Here is a 15285-nt window from a genome sequence, read left to right as displayed (position 1 = left end):
AAGAAAGACTAAAGTGAAGTACAGAGAATTTCTGAGTTAAAAAACAACAACATCAACAAAAAACTAAATTGTTAAAGAACATCTCCTCAAATCTTTTCTTTCTTTTCAAAGGGATCTGTAATTTGAAAGTGAGGGACTCGGTAACATGACAGCTTCCAGACCACTTTGAACCTCCCTAGAATTTCAATCTGCCCCGCCCAACTTTCACACTTTTGTCTCCTCCTCTTGAGGTTTTCCTTCAGCACTTCATTTTCTAATGTACAATATACTTACTTATTTTATCTTGTTTAGGCTTTGTCTTCACCACTTGAAGACCCCACTGAATATTCATTCACCACTAGAATGAATATTTCCATGTTTCCACACAGTGCAGGAAATCTGAGGAAGAACACTAGTATTAACTTGGTGAAAGGGTGAAAAGATAATGTATAGTGAATACGTTTTAAGGCTTGTTTACCCCAGAGCCACTTGTTTACACTCTAAGGTACTAAAAACTCTGGAAATTTCTCATTCCCCTCCCCAGAGATTTGATTATATTCCAGAGTGAAGGACTTTCTCTCTCTGAAGGGAGGATGGGATATTGTGCTAGCCACATTATTTAAGCTTTGAGTCTCATAATTTCCGAGCTCCTCTCCTATGGAACAATCCTGATGAATGTTCAAGTGAACATCTGTCCTCATTGTGTTGCCCTGTGGGGGACTGGAAAAGTAATGCTAAAATGCTCTGTGGGTAATAACAATCTGTCTTCTGATTCAAAGATTTTGGTTTCCTGTCAGAGTACCCTTGTCTGTCTATCTAGCTATCATCTATCTATCTATCATCTATCTATCTAAACTTAACAGACAAATGGGCAGAAGGAGGGAAGGAAGGAAAGGAGAAAGATTGGTTGAATATTAACCTGTCAGAAATTCCTTATACTCCTACATTGGATGGAAAACTCTACAGATAATAATGGAGGTCTATTCAACTTTTAGATATAAATTATTCCATAGTTTTTCAGATCACTCATGGTAATTTTAAGTGATGTTTTCAGTTCTATGCCAACAAATGAGCCAAATAAAATTCAATTTCTGATAAAAGAGTCAGAAAACTAAAAAGAATTCAAATGTTTTTTTCAAAGTATTTACTAGAAAATGTGTGCATTGCTAAAAATAAAGAATGATTAATAATTTATACCTGACAAAAGTCTTAGTGAAAAATTGTTCAAGAAAAGGAATGGTAATTTGAGGCAAATTAGTAGAGATAACAAAGAACTCCTTTTTGAGATAACACATAATTCCATAAAGATGATCTCTTAAAATAATTGAAAAAGGAAGAATCATTTGGTCTAAGTTTTCTTTGGGACATGCTCAAAATATAGTGAATTCTCCTCTAAACAGAAGAAATAACAAAATCTATTAAACCAAAGATTTCAGAAACTTTTAACTTGCTATTTTGCTGACTTTCTGAGTCTTAAGAAAAACTTTAGTCAAATGAGCAACTTGTCAATTTATCTATAGGCATTTCAAGGTTGTTTGTTTTTTTTTCCGGAAGTTCATTTAGGGTATAAAGTGATTCATGAAAAACTTCAAAAGGATTGATTAATGCAGTCTAGTTTCTGTACTTTCTGTTAAAATATCAGAAAGCTCTTTACTCCCCCCAAGTTTTATGGTGATTCACCTAAAAAAATCTCTCTCATTGGCAGAAACACATGTTGTTAGCTACATTTATACATTCAAGAGGAACACCATAGAGACCAAAATATTATGTTACTAAGTTAATGATATGCATATCTCATAGAATTTTCTGTAATCGATATCTGTGACCAAGTTGGCAACAGATCAAACAGTTCCCCAGACAAAATCCCTGGTAGGCCCCTCCTCTGAGTTCTTCACCCACTGACCACTGCAGACCTTATTATGTGGTTCACCTTCAGACAATAATTCACTGCCAGTGTTAGATTATACTACAGCTGCTGCATGCATATTTGGTGATTTCTATCTTGGTCCTTAATGTGAATTATATATAATATTTACCCATATGCTAACAAAAGCACTATGTTCCATATATTGCATACATTAGCTATATAGATATTCTTTTAGAAATATGCACAGGTATCTAGTGACTTAAGCAAAAATTGTGTACCCCGACTTTGAGAGAAGATGGTACAAGGAAGTTATAAAAAATGCTCAATGTAATTTTCTATATTTATCTGTCATGTTATTGAATGGTTTCAAAGCAGTCTCACTGGCATTTCATCTGATCTTCAGAACTACAAGGTGAATCACCTTCTGATTTTTAGGTCTGTCATGTGAGACTAGTTTAGGCTCATTCTAAATGATCCTAGAAGGTAGAACCAAACCAACAGATGGAACCTGTAGGGAGTCAATAAAGGAGCCTTTTCTGCTTATTAGATCTCTGTGGGTACAATAGCTTGCTTTGCTGTTAAAGTGTTTCTCAATGAAAATATCTAACACCATGACAAAACGAAGTCAAGTAACCACTGAGTAGCCAGATGAGATGACCTTTCAAATAGCTTCTAATGTTGGTGGTTGTTCACCCGCTCAGCTGTGTCTGACTCTCTGTGACCCCATGGACTGCAGCATGCCAGGGTTCCCTGTCCTTCACCATCTCCTGAGTGGTGAGTTTGCTCAAACTCATGTCCGTTGAGTTGATGATGTCACATACCCAAATCATCCTTTTGTTGCCCCCGATCTCCTGCCCTCAGTGTTGGAATCCTGGGTAAACGCTCTAGGATTCCTCTAGTTAAGGATAGGTAGTAGCTTGCTGTCCTTCAGATCCTAAAGGGAATCTACCACCCCTTTCTTCCTTGTCTATATTCTTCAGTGCTATTGGACACATGCCCAGTTAAGACGAAGAACAGTTCAGCCATGAGCTGCAGCTGCTGCGTGGCTAATGGAAAAGGCAGCCAGGAATCCTCACTCTCTCTTTCTGCTCCATGCCAACAGGCTCGCCTGATTTGAACAAAACTCCAGTCAAGCTGCCTGCTTGGCACTTTGCAAGTGACACATCTGGGTGCCTCACAAGATTTCTAACTGAAATGAGGGTCTGATTTCAAACTATGTAGACTCAATATTAAATGCTGTCTTCTCCACTGGGCTGTACCATAAGCCAGTGAAAGCTGTGAGCATGAAATGTTTGGGATCTTGGAGCAGCAAAGAATCTCAGAGAAGATCTTCTGCTATATTTTTTCAAAACGTATTCTATGGAAACATTACCTTGTGAAAGCCTCCCAGGAAAGAAAATGATCTGATATCAAAGAAATTAAGTAAATATTGTACATTTGGATCTTCCTAGAAGATTCACAGTGCACATTAATTTATTAAATGTTCTGAGAAGTCTTATTATAAAGAAATTTCAGTAAGTGCAGAACTGACCAACACCATTTTTTCCCTTGCATTATGGTCACTAACATTCCATAGAAAATACCCTGGGATATATAACAATATTTTAGTATCAAGCCTTTCTTTTTACATATGAAGAAACAGGTCCAGAGAGATAAAGTGATAGGTCCCAGGCTGAACAAACTGACAGTTATGACAAGACTCAGGTTTTCCTGCTCTTAATTGTATGTTCTTTTTTTCCTGAAAGATTGTCCATGATCACATTCTGGACTTTCATACTTCATTTTATCAAGCCTAGGTCTGGTGCTCATCTTTAGACTGATCAGCTCTGGCTAGAGGGAAATGTCTGGGGAAAGTCTTTGGATAAGTATAAGCTTCACCAACCTACTGGAGCCAAGAGGAGTCATACTATAAAAAAACAAAAAACAAAAACAATAATATGTCAGACTGAGCAGAGATGTTCTACCAGATTTGGAGTTTATCACAACTGAAGAGTTATTCATCATTCTATGACTTCTCTAACACATGTATTTCCTCATTTTCACACACAATTCCTAATGAACTCTTGCTTAACCTACTTTACCTGTTCCATGAACCTCAAGTCCATTCAACCCCACTCTACTAACTGTAAAGTAGACTATTAGAAATTACATCCTGTTAATGTTCCAGAAGTGACATGATCATTGGTTCAGAAATTCAGGATTCCTTCTCTAGAGGGCTCCATCAGATGCAAACAAGGCTCTTGAGGTACAAAAAATATATAGACTTAACATTCTCCTCTAATATAGCTCAAGGTGTCAGAGAGTTGGGTGGGAAGGGGAAGACAGCAGCAGTGGAAATTCCCATTTAAAAAATTAGAGAGGGGAACGCAGCACACCTTGGACACTTATAGATGGAGGTAAGAAGATGGACATTGGATGTGTGACTAACTTCTTTGGCAACTGACTTAGCCTCATAATTGGTCAATATTGACCCCAAGATCAGACTCTTGGAAATATTTTCACTGTTTTTCAGGATCATCCCTGAAAGAGGCATTGTAGAATCCTTGGGTTGTCCCAACTGAGTTGTTCTGTTCTCTTGGTGGTGATTTTGCTGACTGTGAATTAAATGTGGTTACTTTTTTTTCAGTCTTGAGAATATTTTTGATCATATAATTACCCTAAGACTATTTAAGTGACTGCTGCTCAATATTATTATTGTAGACACTCCTTACCAATTAACAGTATAGGAAACTGTGTGGTCTAACGTAGACTGAACTACAAACTGAAGATGTTGTCCATTCTTCTAATTTCTACTTAAAGTTATCAGCCTTGGAGCATAAACAAAACACAGTAGGGCTGACTTGGGCAGCTAGATATTTTTTTCCATAAATGAATTTAAATCAAAGCTATCTTATAAAATTTACTTCAATGATGGAAATGTTCTTAGTTCGTGCCATCCATTATGGTAGACATTAGGCATACATAGCCTCTAAGTACTTGCTAAGTGGCTTGAGCCAAAGAACTACTACATTTTTCATTTTATTTAATTTTAATTAACTTAAATTTACCTGGCCACATGTGGCTAGTGGCTGCCATACTGGACTGCACAGCTCAAGAATGATGGAATGCTAAGGTTAATTTCCAACCAGAACTATATAATATAGCAATTGTCAAAGGATGTTTTGTGAGATAAGAGGAGTAAGAGACTATGAAACTGGTGTTCTCTGATTAATCTCTTTCTGCATATTCATATTTCAAACATCAACCCTGTGTTATCTTTAGCATCAGAAGTAAAGTTTATTAAAAAAAAAAAACACTATACTAATATCGCAACTCAGAAAGACCAATGAAAATTTGATCCTAAGCAGTTTAAGATTTTCCCTATAACAAAGTTATAGACTTACCCCATTATTTCCAATTCTAGTTTTTAGCAGTGTAACCTTGTACAGGAACTTCTTGCCCTCTTGAAATACATCTGTGGAGGCCATCAGAAATAAACAGCAATTTCTGCTAATTTAGTAATTTACTTCTCTTGTTTTTCAGCCCCTAAATCATGTCCTTTCTAATTGTGGTACTATAGAAGACTCTTGAGAGTCCCTTGTATGGCAAGAGATCAAACGAGTCAATCCTAAAAGAAATAAATCCTGAATATTCATTGGAAGGACCGATGCTGAAGCTGAAGCTCTAGTTCTTTGGCCACCTGATGCAAAAAGCTGACTCATTGGAAAAGACCTTGATACTGGGAAAGATTGAGAGCAGGAGGAAAAGAGGGTGACAGAGGATGAGATGGTTGGATGGCATCACCAACTCAATGGACGTGAGTTTGAGCAAACTCCTGGAGCTAGTGAAGGACAGGGAAGCCTGGTGTGCTGCAGTCTATGGAACAACAAGAAGTCATGTCCGACTCTTTGCAACCCCATGAACTCTAGCCCACCAGCCTCCTCTATCCATTTGATTTCCCAGGCAAGAATACTAGAGTGGTTTGCCTTTCCTTCTCCAGGGGATCTTCCCAACCCAGGGATTGAACCTGCACCTCCTGAACTGGCACACAGATTCTGAATGCCACCTGGAAAGCCCAATAATTTACTACAAAATTATCAAAACTTCAGCCTCAAAGAGCATAATATCTGATCTCAAGAGAAAAATCAGGTATCGTTACCAAAAATTAACAGGTTTTCATTCTATTTTTGGAATCGGGAAACACTGCTTCCAACCCCCATGAATTGGTTCCATGTTCTCTCCAAGGTTATATTTTTTAAAAAAACACTTGCAGGTTTAAGTATTAGTGTACTTTTGGTTGCAAGTGACAGAAACCCATTTAAGATACAAAAATTAAGGAGCTATGTATATAGGAAGGCCTCATAAAAGGCAAGACAGGAGTACTCAATCATATTTACAAATAAGAGCTATCTTCCAGATATGCAGTGACACCTGGTAAAATGCATGGTATCTGATAAACCCCATCCTGAACACAGGGCATAAACTGTTTTTCTTCTATGGATAAATTTGTAGGAAGATTCCTAAACACTTTGTTTTGTTTTTTATATAGACTATATGTATTTTATTTTTTCTTAGTAGTTTCCAATCAAGAGTTTAAAATTCTGTGTGGTCCATATTTGTAGTTTACCAGGACCTCTCAAGGACTGAACTTCCTCTGTCACATTTTGTTCTCACTTGAGACTCATTTTATCTCATGAATCACATGCTTTGGATTCTTTGCTGTGGCTTCTTCCTCCATCAAATTACTTGTAGCTTCACTTTGTAAGACAAAAATTGCTTTTTTTTTTTTTTTTTTGCCTGCTTTACACTCCTTCTTGACTTTTTACTTTACATTTGTTTTCCATTTCTGTTAGTATTCCCTGAAGATGCCTAGAACCAAAGGGACTGAAATAGCGAACAACATGTCAACAGCCGCCCCCAAACACTGAGCACTTAGTACAACTTGGAAAATGAGGGAGAGTGAGAGCAACATGAAGGTTAATGGGCTTTAGTTTCTGCTACTGGGGACTGCATGACAAAGACTCACAGCACAAGTGCCAAAACACATCAGTGAAACTTCATAAAACCTGCGGGCACTCTGTGCCAATTAGAACAACAAAGCTGATGGTTCTGTTCTTGGAGAACCATTTGCTGTCAAAAGAAATTGGTTTACAATAATGGATGGACGTGAAACCAAGTTATCTGAAGAATGATTGAAGATATAGGAGACTTCAACCTAGCATCAGAAAATTACACAACATAAGGGTCAAAATATTACATAACCAAAAGTCACTTCATCTAATCTTCTATACAATGTTTAAATTTCCTAACAACTACTTGCCTAACTAATGCTTAAAATGAGGATTAGTTTCTTCATTCCTTAAATAAGCAAAGCAGCTTGTTGAATAGATATGTCTTAAAATGAGTTTTTACTGAGTTTTCACAAACATACAAACATTACACAAATTATAAATGGATAGCTCAGTGAATGTGCAAAATGTGAACTTGCTCTCCTTTTTCTGTTCCTGAGGGTCATCTGTTTACTTGATTTATTTAAAAAAAATATTGTGGTATAATTGACATATTATATTTGTTTCAGGTATATGATAAGATTCAATACTTGTGCATATTGTGAAATTATCACCATAACATACCATCCATCACCTCACAGATTTACAATTTTATTTTCTTGTGACAAGAATTTTTAAAATGTACTCTGTTAGCCACTTTCAAGTTCACAATATAGTATTATTAACTATAGTTACCATTCTGCACATTACCTCTGCGTGACATTTATTTTGTGTCTGGAAGTTTGTACTTTTTTATTGAAATAGAGCTGATTTACAATATTGTGTTAGTTTCAGGTGTACAAAACATCTTGGAAGTCTTGTGAGCATGGGTGCATATCCCATAAGTCCACTAAATTATGAAACATTAGCAAGATAACTACTGATATTAAAAGTTTGAGGACCAGTTGCCTAACAAAGGAGAATCCACTACTGGAAATGCTGCCCTAAGAGACCACTCAGTGGACAGTCAGCTGATCTTCCCTGGCAATACAGTGCATAGAGCCTGACCCAATCAACACTTCTACAGTGAGTAAAGAGCTCACGCTTTAGCTCACAGTGCCCTGAGTTCTTGCTCACCTCGTCAGCTACCAGATATGTAGATGGGCTTCCTGTGGTGGGAATAAGATGGGCAGGTTCCCTGTAATCAGACCACAATAGGTGCAGCAGGAGAGTAGATGTGAGAGCTCATGTCTTAGATTCCTTTCCCTCTTCAATTATCTAGTTTTTTATAACTAGATTCTTCCCTTTATTTCCTTCCAGTCAGTAGGCCTGCCTCTATGTGCATCTATGTCATAGAAATACAGTATAAGTATCATTCTCGCTAGACCAGAACTCCCCAAACACTGAAATTACACATTTACCTAGTGTTCAATAGTCAAAAGAGATGCATTATTTTCACAGGAAAATTATTTTTAAAAAATTTAAAGGGCCTGAGGTAGTAACTCAAATGCTCGGAACACCAAATTTTACAGAGCATGCAACAGTGAATCAGACAGGTGGATATTTGTTGAGATCAAATCTTTAAAATGGTGACTGGCCTAAATCTCTCCCCATTTTGTGATTACTTTCTAAAAATAAGGTTGCTGCAGGGAACTCTACTTAATACTCTGTAATAACCTATATGGGAAAAGAATCTTAAAAAGAGTAGATACATGTAAATGTATAACTGATTCAATTTGCTGTACACCTAAAACTAACACAATGCTGTAAATTAACTATATGCCAATGAAAATTAATTAAAAATACAATAAAATTTAAAAAAAACTGGTGCCTGGCTTGCTAGTTACAGGTGGTTTGTTCTAGTCAACATCAGAACAGGACATGTCAACCAACAACAGAGGGAGAGACCTATGACTATTTGAACTATACACACCACCCCACACTTACTACACTATCCAGTGTGACCACAATGAACACAGAACATAGACCCCTCCCTCCCTCTCTTCCTTTCATCCTTTCCTCTTTCCTCTCTTCTTTCTGTAACTATTTATTGGGTTAACTATGTGACAGGCACTTGGGCAGGACACAGAAGTGAAACAGCATGTTTCAGGTGGTTTCTGAAATTTAAAATCTTATACGGAAAGTGTGAATTTGTCAAGAGAAAACTCTTGTGGAAATAAACCTTGCAGATCAGCCTGGGTAGCAAGGTGAAATTAGCTTACAGGGATGGAAGGAATAGGAAAGCCTTACCCTCGGTTCAATGCTAGTTCACCACAGCTTCCCACACAATTTACTGAAAACATAAAACAACACATCATAAATGTCTACATTTTTGTGCCATGAGGATATGATATCTCTGTGACATCTTGTTTGCTGGAATATTTAGGTGAGTTACAAATGTACCAGCACATTGTCCTATGTTAACAAAGCCTCTAAGAATACACATGTTTATACATTGCTCAAGGGCAGGGATATTCTACCATAAACTCCTCCTTCACCTCATTTAGCCTAGTAACTTCCTCATATATGCTGAAAACATGCAAGTCAAATGATACCCTGGTGCTGTCAACTAAATTGCAGAAGAGTTTAAAATGAAACTGATATCTTCTACCCTGTGAAATTTAGAGCTTAGGTATTTTTCTCATTTCAAGGCACCAGGATTCCAGAGTTCTTTCTAGAACATTAGGGACACATTATCAAGTTTACCAAAATTAGAAACACCTTTTCGTATAGGAGGATATATATCTTCAGTTTTAATCTCAAGTACACAGTCAATAAAATCATATGCTAATTACATTTTAGGAAGAATAATTCTAAGGAATGGATCAAATGGTCTCCACCTTTGTTCTTGTGGCATATTTCATGGTAGAAATGTGTTATCTTAGCCCCTGACTCTGCCCATGTTACTTTACTTAGCACCCCCATTTCTGGGAACGTCCAGCCAGTTCTACTTGTGTGGCATGGGAGAGACGAACATTCTTAAGTAGAATGAATTATGCAACTGAACGGATCAGTGATAACTGTGGTTTAAACTACATTGAAGAGCAGCCAAAAATTAAACTGACCAAATTTAGCTCCATCTCAGCCTTTCTTGAACTTATTTAAGATGTCCATGACTGTTTAACTTTCTGCCTTATAGAATAAAAATTAAAATTTTCTCTACTAGCACAGAAAATTATATTTAATATCCTGTGATAAACCAGAATGGAAAAGAATACAAAAAAGATACGTGTGTATGTTGTGTGTGTGTGTGTGTGTGTGTGTGTGCATCTGAGTCACTTTTCTGTACAGCAGAAATTAACAACATTGTAAACCAACTGTGATTCAACAAAATTTTTAAAATTTCTGTAATAATAAGCTAATAAGCAGGGAAGACCCAGCAAAAACAAAGCACTCCCCTAAATAGAATTCAATGAATTATTATTTACTAACAATGACTCTTCCTTCTAACTAGATTTTGATGCAGATTTGACATTTAAGGTCTGAAAGGTGCTTTAGGGTTTATATAAACATTAGCCCCTGACTCTGCCCATGTTACTTTACTTAGCACCCCCATTTCTGGGAAAGTCCAGCCAGCCCTACTTGTATGTTATCATGGAGGCAAAAATTTGCAAAATTATACTCAAGTTCATCACAACAAAAGAACACAAACACACACAAAAAATCTGGAAAAGAAAATAAGAGAAGAAAGCATGGGTGGTCACTTTTCCTAATCTATACTCTCCCTAATAAATCAGAATTTGCTTCTATACAAAAATAATACATCATCTCTCACATCTTGAAAGTTGCTAGAACTATTTCGTGGAAAAGTGACCTAATGCTGAAACTATCTCAATCAATCCTAGAGCTTCCTAAAAACACACAATGAATGACACCTGTTTGGAAAACATTCATTCGCTCCCTTGTATCATGCTGGCTACTTCTCGGCTTCCTAGCCAATCTTTGGTGAAGCTTGTAGATGACCACAGTCCTCAATTGTTTTTCCGCACATTTTACCATTGTTCCCTTATTTGTTTCTTTTGAATCTGATTTCTGCTATTATCTTTTGGATCTTTGGTTGAAATTCTTAGAAAAATCCTCCTGGAAAGCTGTTTGTTCTTTTCACCCTCTTATTGGTGCCTTGGAGAGCAATACCAATAAGAGACTAAGAACAAAACCAGAACAAATCATTTTATCTTTGAGTTGTGTGGCTACAATCAAAACCTCATTTGTGATACATAATCATGCAATATTTTACTTTCCCTTGTCAAAGTTGGAACATTCTCAAGACATTTGTACTGTCTGGCTTCATTCATTAGTGGTGGTAATAGCGGAATGGGGTAGAGTGGAAAGGGGGTTGAGGAAATTGAAACTCTTATCCCCCTCAAAAAAGTGAATTATTTTGGAAGTAATAAGTGAATTCAGTCAAAATACATAAATCTAGTGGGCCTTAACATAATCTGCATTTTTTCAAAGGAGAGAGAGAGAACTGATAACCACCCATAAGAAACAACTGCCTGGGGACTTCCCTGGTGGTCCCGTGGCTAAGACTCCATGCTCCCAATACCGTGGGTCCAGGTTCAATCCCTGGTCAGGGAACCAGATCCTACATGCCACAATTAAGACCTGGCATAGCCAAAGACATTTTTAAAAAAGAAATAACTACCTGGCTCTCTCTAGAAATAGCCAATCCTTCCTAGATATAATATGTCCCACTTGTTGAATTACATTTGCAGAAAATGCTGATGTAATAACTACTTCAGAGTTTTTTCTAATTTTCCACACAGTGCTGGAAAATTCAGATGACTTTATGCACTTGTGCTGTTGGGTCATTTGTGTGTGTGTGTGCCTGTGTGTATGTGTGTCCTTTGAAAGTGTTAGTTGCTAAGTTGTGTCCAACTCTTGGTGAGCCCACAGACTGTAGCCCACCAGACTCATCTGTCCATGGTATTTCTTAGGCAAGAATATTGGAGTGGGTAGCCGTTTCTTTCTTCAGGGCATCTTCCCAACCCAGGGATCGAACCCAGGTCTTCTGCATTGCTGGCAGACTCTTTACCACGTGAAGGATCAAATGGCTGCCTTGATCCCATGTGTATGCAGAAGCCATGGGGAAAGTACTTATTCCTAGGGGTATATATTGCATTTGAAAAACTGCACAAATGAAAACATCGTAAAACTTCTGGTAAGCTCACTGAAGGTTTGTATTCCTGGACACCCACGAGCCCTTGTGCACATGGATATGAATTAACTGCCCTTTTCAGACAACAGGAGCTGCTGGCTCTTTTGTAAAGAGGATGATGTGTCTTCCATTTTGGACACACATGGAAAATGTTCTTAAATTGCTTTCTGTTTCTATCGTTAAATGCGGGAATATACCTAAAAACCACAGCAAAACTATTCTTCATGTGTGGTCTGAAACATGTATCCCCTTTTTCCTATAGAAGTAAGGAAATTCTATATTTAGTCTTTTGTGGTAGAAGGTAATAGATGACTTTGAGATCTGAAAATTACTGGAAGGTTTATTCTATTAATAAACTAATAATCTTGGTGTTTAAGCTTTGCATGCTTAGGAACTTTTAATTAGCAATTTGGTCTTTGTACATTTAAAAAGCTAAAGCTAGATGCATATTAACATATTATTCTATACTTCATTATTTATGAAACTGGACTTCAATTTTCTCTCTGTTGGAAGGAAAATAAAGTCCTTCCTCTGACAAAATAGACTTTTTTTTTTTTAGAGCATAAAACATGGGAATAATGGAGGAAACTTAAAACGGAAGCTCAAGAGATTATAAATAAATATTCAGTGAAAGATACTTAGTGGATACTCCATTCACACAGACCGTCATCCTGAGATTTAGCAAAAAATGTATGGTTACTCAGGATGGAATATTGGTCCCTACTGGCTGGGCTTCCTCACTAACTCTTAGCCTCCTCCCTTGGATCTCATCATAAATGCTCGATGCTCTGGTCGTATCAAACTAAAGAAGTTCTTCTGTCCAACAAGAGAGGCTCCCATTGCCCTTAAGTCCAAAGAGAATAACATTGCTCTAGGCTCTTCCATGTGGAACATCAACACTTTGAAGCTTTTAAATCCACTGTCCTTCTTTCCTCTGTGCTGATGTATCATCTACTGTGTAACTTTTACTAAAATGGGCCTTTTATCTATTTTGGAAATCACTAGGTAGATCATTTTCCCTCGGATGATTTCTCCAAAGCTTGTATACAACTTCTTATGTTCATTCGGTATCTAAGAGCAATAGTTTATGGTCCCAAAGGGTACTGAAGCAGGTAGCAACCCCAAGGTATTGGGTGCTGGACAAACTGGCCAATGGACTTGCTCTTGTCCATCAACCAGTGGCCCCAGACTGAGAGAATGCCTTCCCTTCAAAATTTTCTCAAGGAACAGACTTAAGTATTCTCTAACAGGAGATAAAATAAGTCAGATATGCATGCAGTGGTTCAATATGATTTATGGGCCAAATCCACTGGGTTTATGCTGGAGTGGGTAGCCTATCCCTTCTCTAGGGAATCTTTCCAACCCAGGAATTGAACCGGAGGTTCCTGCATTGCAGGTGGAACCTTTACCAGCTGAGCCACAAGGAAAGCCCAAGAATACTGGAGTGGGTAGCCCATCCCTTCTCCAAGGGATCTTTCTGACCCAGGAATCGAACGGGTGTCTCCTGCATTGCGGGTGGATTCTTTACCAGTTGAGCTACCAGGGAAGCTTCACCACCATGGTGTTGTCTTTTCCATTATCTGCTCAGACGCAGACCCTTCTCTGGAGAGGAGGATTAGGGTAGGGAACAGAAGACAGCTAAGTGCGCAAATAGCTTTCCCTTTGGGGCCTGGGGACAGGAGAAAGTTTGGGAATACCCACATGTGAATCATACTGTGCTAAGTATAAACTAAGTATAGACTCTCTACATGTATACATTTTTATTATACTAAAACCAAGTTAAAGTTGAAAGCTTTGTTTAGATACTAAAAAGCAATAAAGTTCAAATTTACCAAATCGATTTAATCTGAACATTAAAATTCTTTTGTTGAATCTAAGTTGACATATCACATCTGCTATCTTAGTATGTGACAGCTTTGAGTTTGTGAGATATATATGTATACACACACATATAATATACATATATATATACACATATATATACATAATGTATGCTCAGTCATATCCAACTCTTTGCAACCCCATGGACTGTAGAACACCAGGCTCCTCTATCCATGGGATTTTCCAGGCAAGAATACTGGAGTGGGGTGCTATTTTCTCCTCTAAGGAATCTTCCAAACCCAGGGACTGAACCCTAGTCTCTTGCATTTCCTGCCCTGGCAGATTCTTTACCAGAAGCGCCACCTGGGAAGCCCTACACACACACACACACACACACACACACACATTAACCACGCTAGGAGGAAAAAGAAAGAGTAATATTGATGACAAGGTCCAAATTGATATAACCTACCTGTCTGTTTTTATGAATGTTATCAGCATTGACAAGACCAGAGAGAATTTCTATCTGATTCATGCCACCAAAAGTCTCTGCTATTCATTGTGTTATGTCTGAGAAGCCACATACGAGTTGTGCAGACTGGACACTAAAAGAATCCCTCATCGGACAATACATGACACTTACACCAGCAGCTATCTGGATCTTTTCATCAAAGTAAATGACAGACACCATTCAGATTGATGCAGAGACTGGTAAGGTTACCAGTTTCATCCAGTTCAACACAGGTAACCTGAGTTTGGTGATTGGTGGGGCTGACCTGGGAATAACTGATATGATCACCAATAGAGAGACATCCTGGCTCTTGAGATGTGGTTGATGTGAAAGATGTCAGTGGCAGCAGTTCTGCTAACCTGGCTTCCCAACATTTTTGGTCTTGGCAAATACAACAAACTATGGATTTCTCTTAACCAAGGGAAAGATGGCTGATTGCTATAGACAGAAAGAGGCGGGTGGCCAGTGATGGGGATGGAGAGCTCCTTGTGGCTAAGTAGAGATATTACGTCACAGAAAACAACTGCAGAATCCCTGGAGAAAACTGGTATCTTGCCATTGGTGTGAATTCAAATTTACCCTCCTTGAATTTATGTAACCTTTTGTGATAAAAGCTTCCACCACAGCACTTTCACCAAAGACTAAATTCTCAAACTGCCAGCCTTTTCTTCAATTAATATTAGATCTGTGACTCTGATGCTAATCTTCTAGCCAGATACAGGAAACCTGACTTTCAGCCACAATCCTTGTTTGTCTTTGGCAGAAGAATTGTTGATTTCTTAGGTCCAGCCCTTTTGCCAGGCTAAGTTATTCTTTGTTGCTCAGAATCATACCTTCTGTCAAATGATTCTTTACATATTCCACAAATATTCCTGATTTTCTCATCATTCCACAATAGGAAAGAAACTTTGCATTTTATTACAAGTTGATCACTAAAGCTTAAGTTATAGCTAATAACACATCTCTGGAAACCCTTCCTCTC

At 37.8% G+C, this 15285-nt stretch overlaps 1 pseudogene; it reads left to right on the top strand.

Annotated features, from left to right (window-relative positions):
• Positions 1-14738, top strand: part of LOC110121554 (small ribosomal subunit protein eS4-like) — a 79140-nt pseudogene extending 64402 nt beyond the window's left edge.
• Positions 14739-15285: the final 547 nt, after the last annotated feature.

Source organism: Odocoileus virginianus, chromosome 11 (assembly GCF_023699985.2).
Source record: "Odocoileus virginianus isolate 20LAN1187 ecotype Illinois chromosome 11, Ovbor_1.2, whole genome shotgun sequence".
In the NCBI taxonomy this organism is placed as follows: domain Eukaryota; kingdom Metazoa; phylum Chordata; class Mammalia; order Artiodactyla; family Cervidae; genus Odocoileus; species Odocoileus virginianus.
The sequence above is the reverse complement of the archived record's forward strand: the minus strand, read 5'-3'. Positions and strand labels throughout refer to the sequence as shown.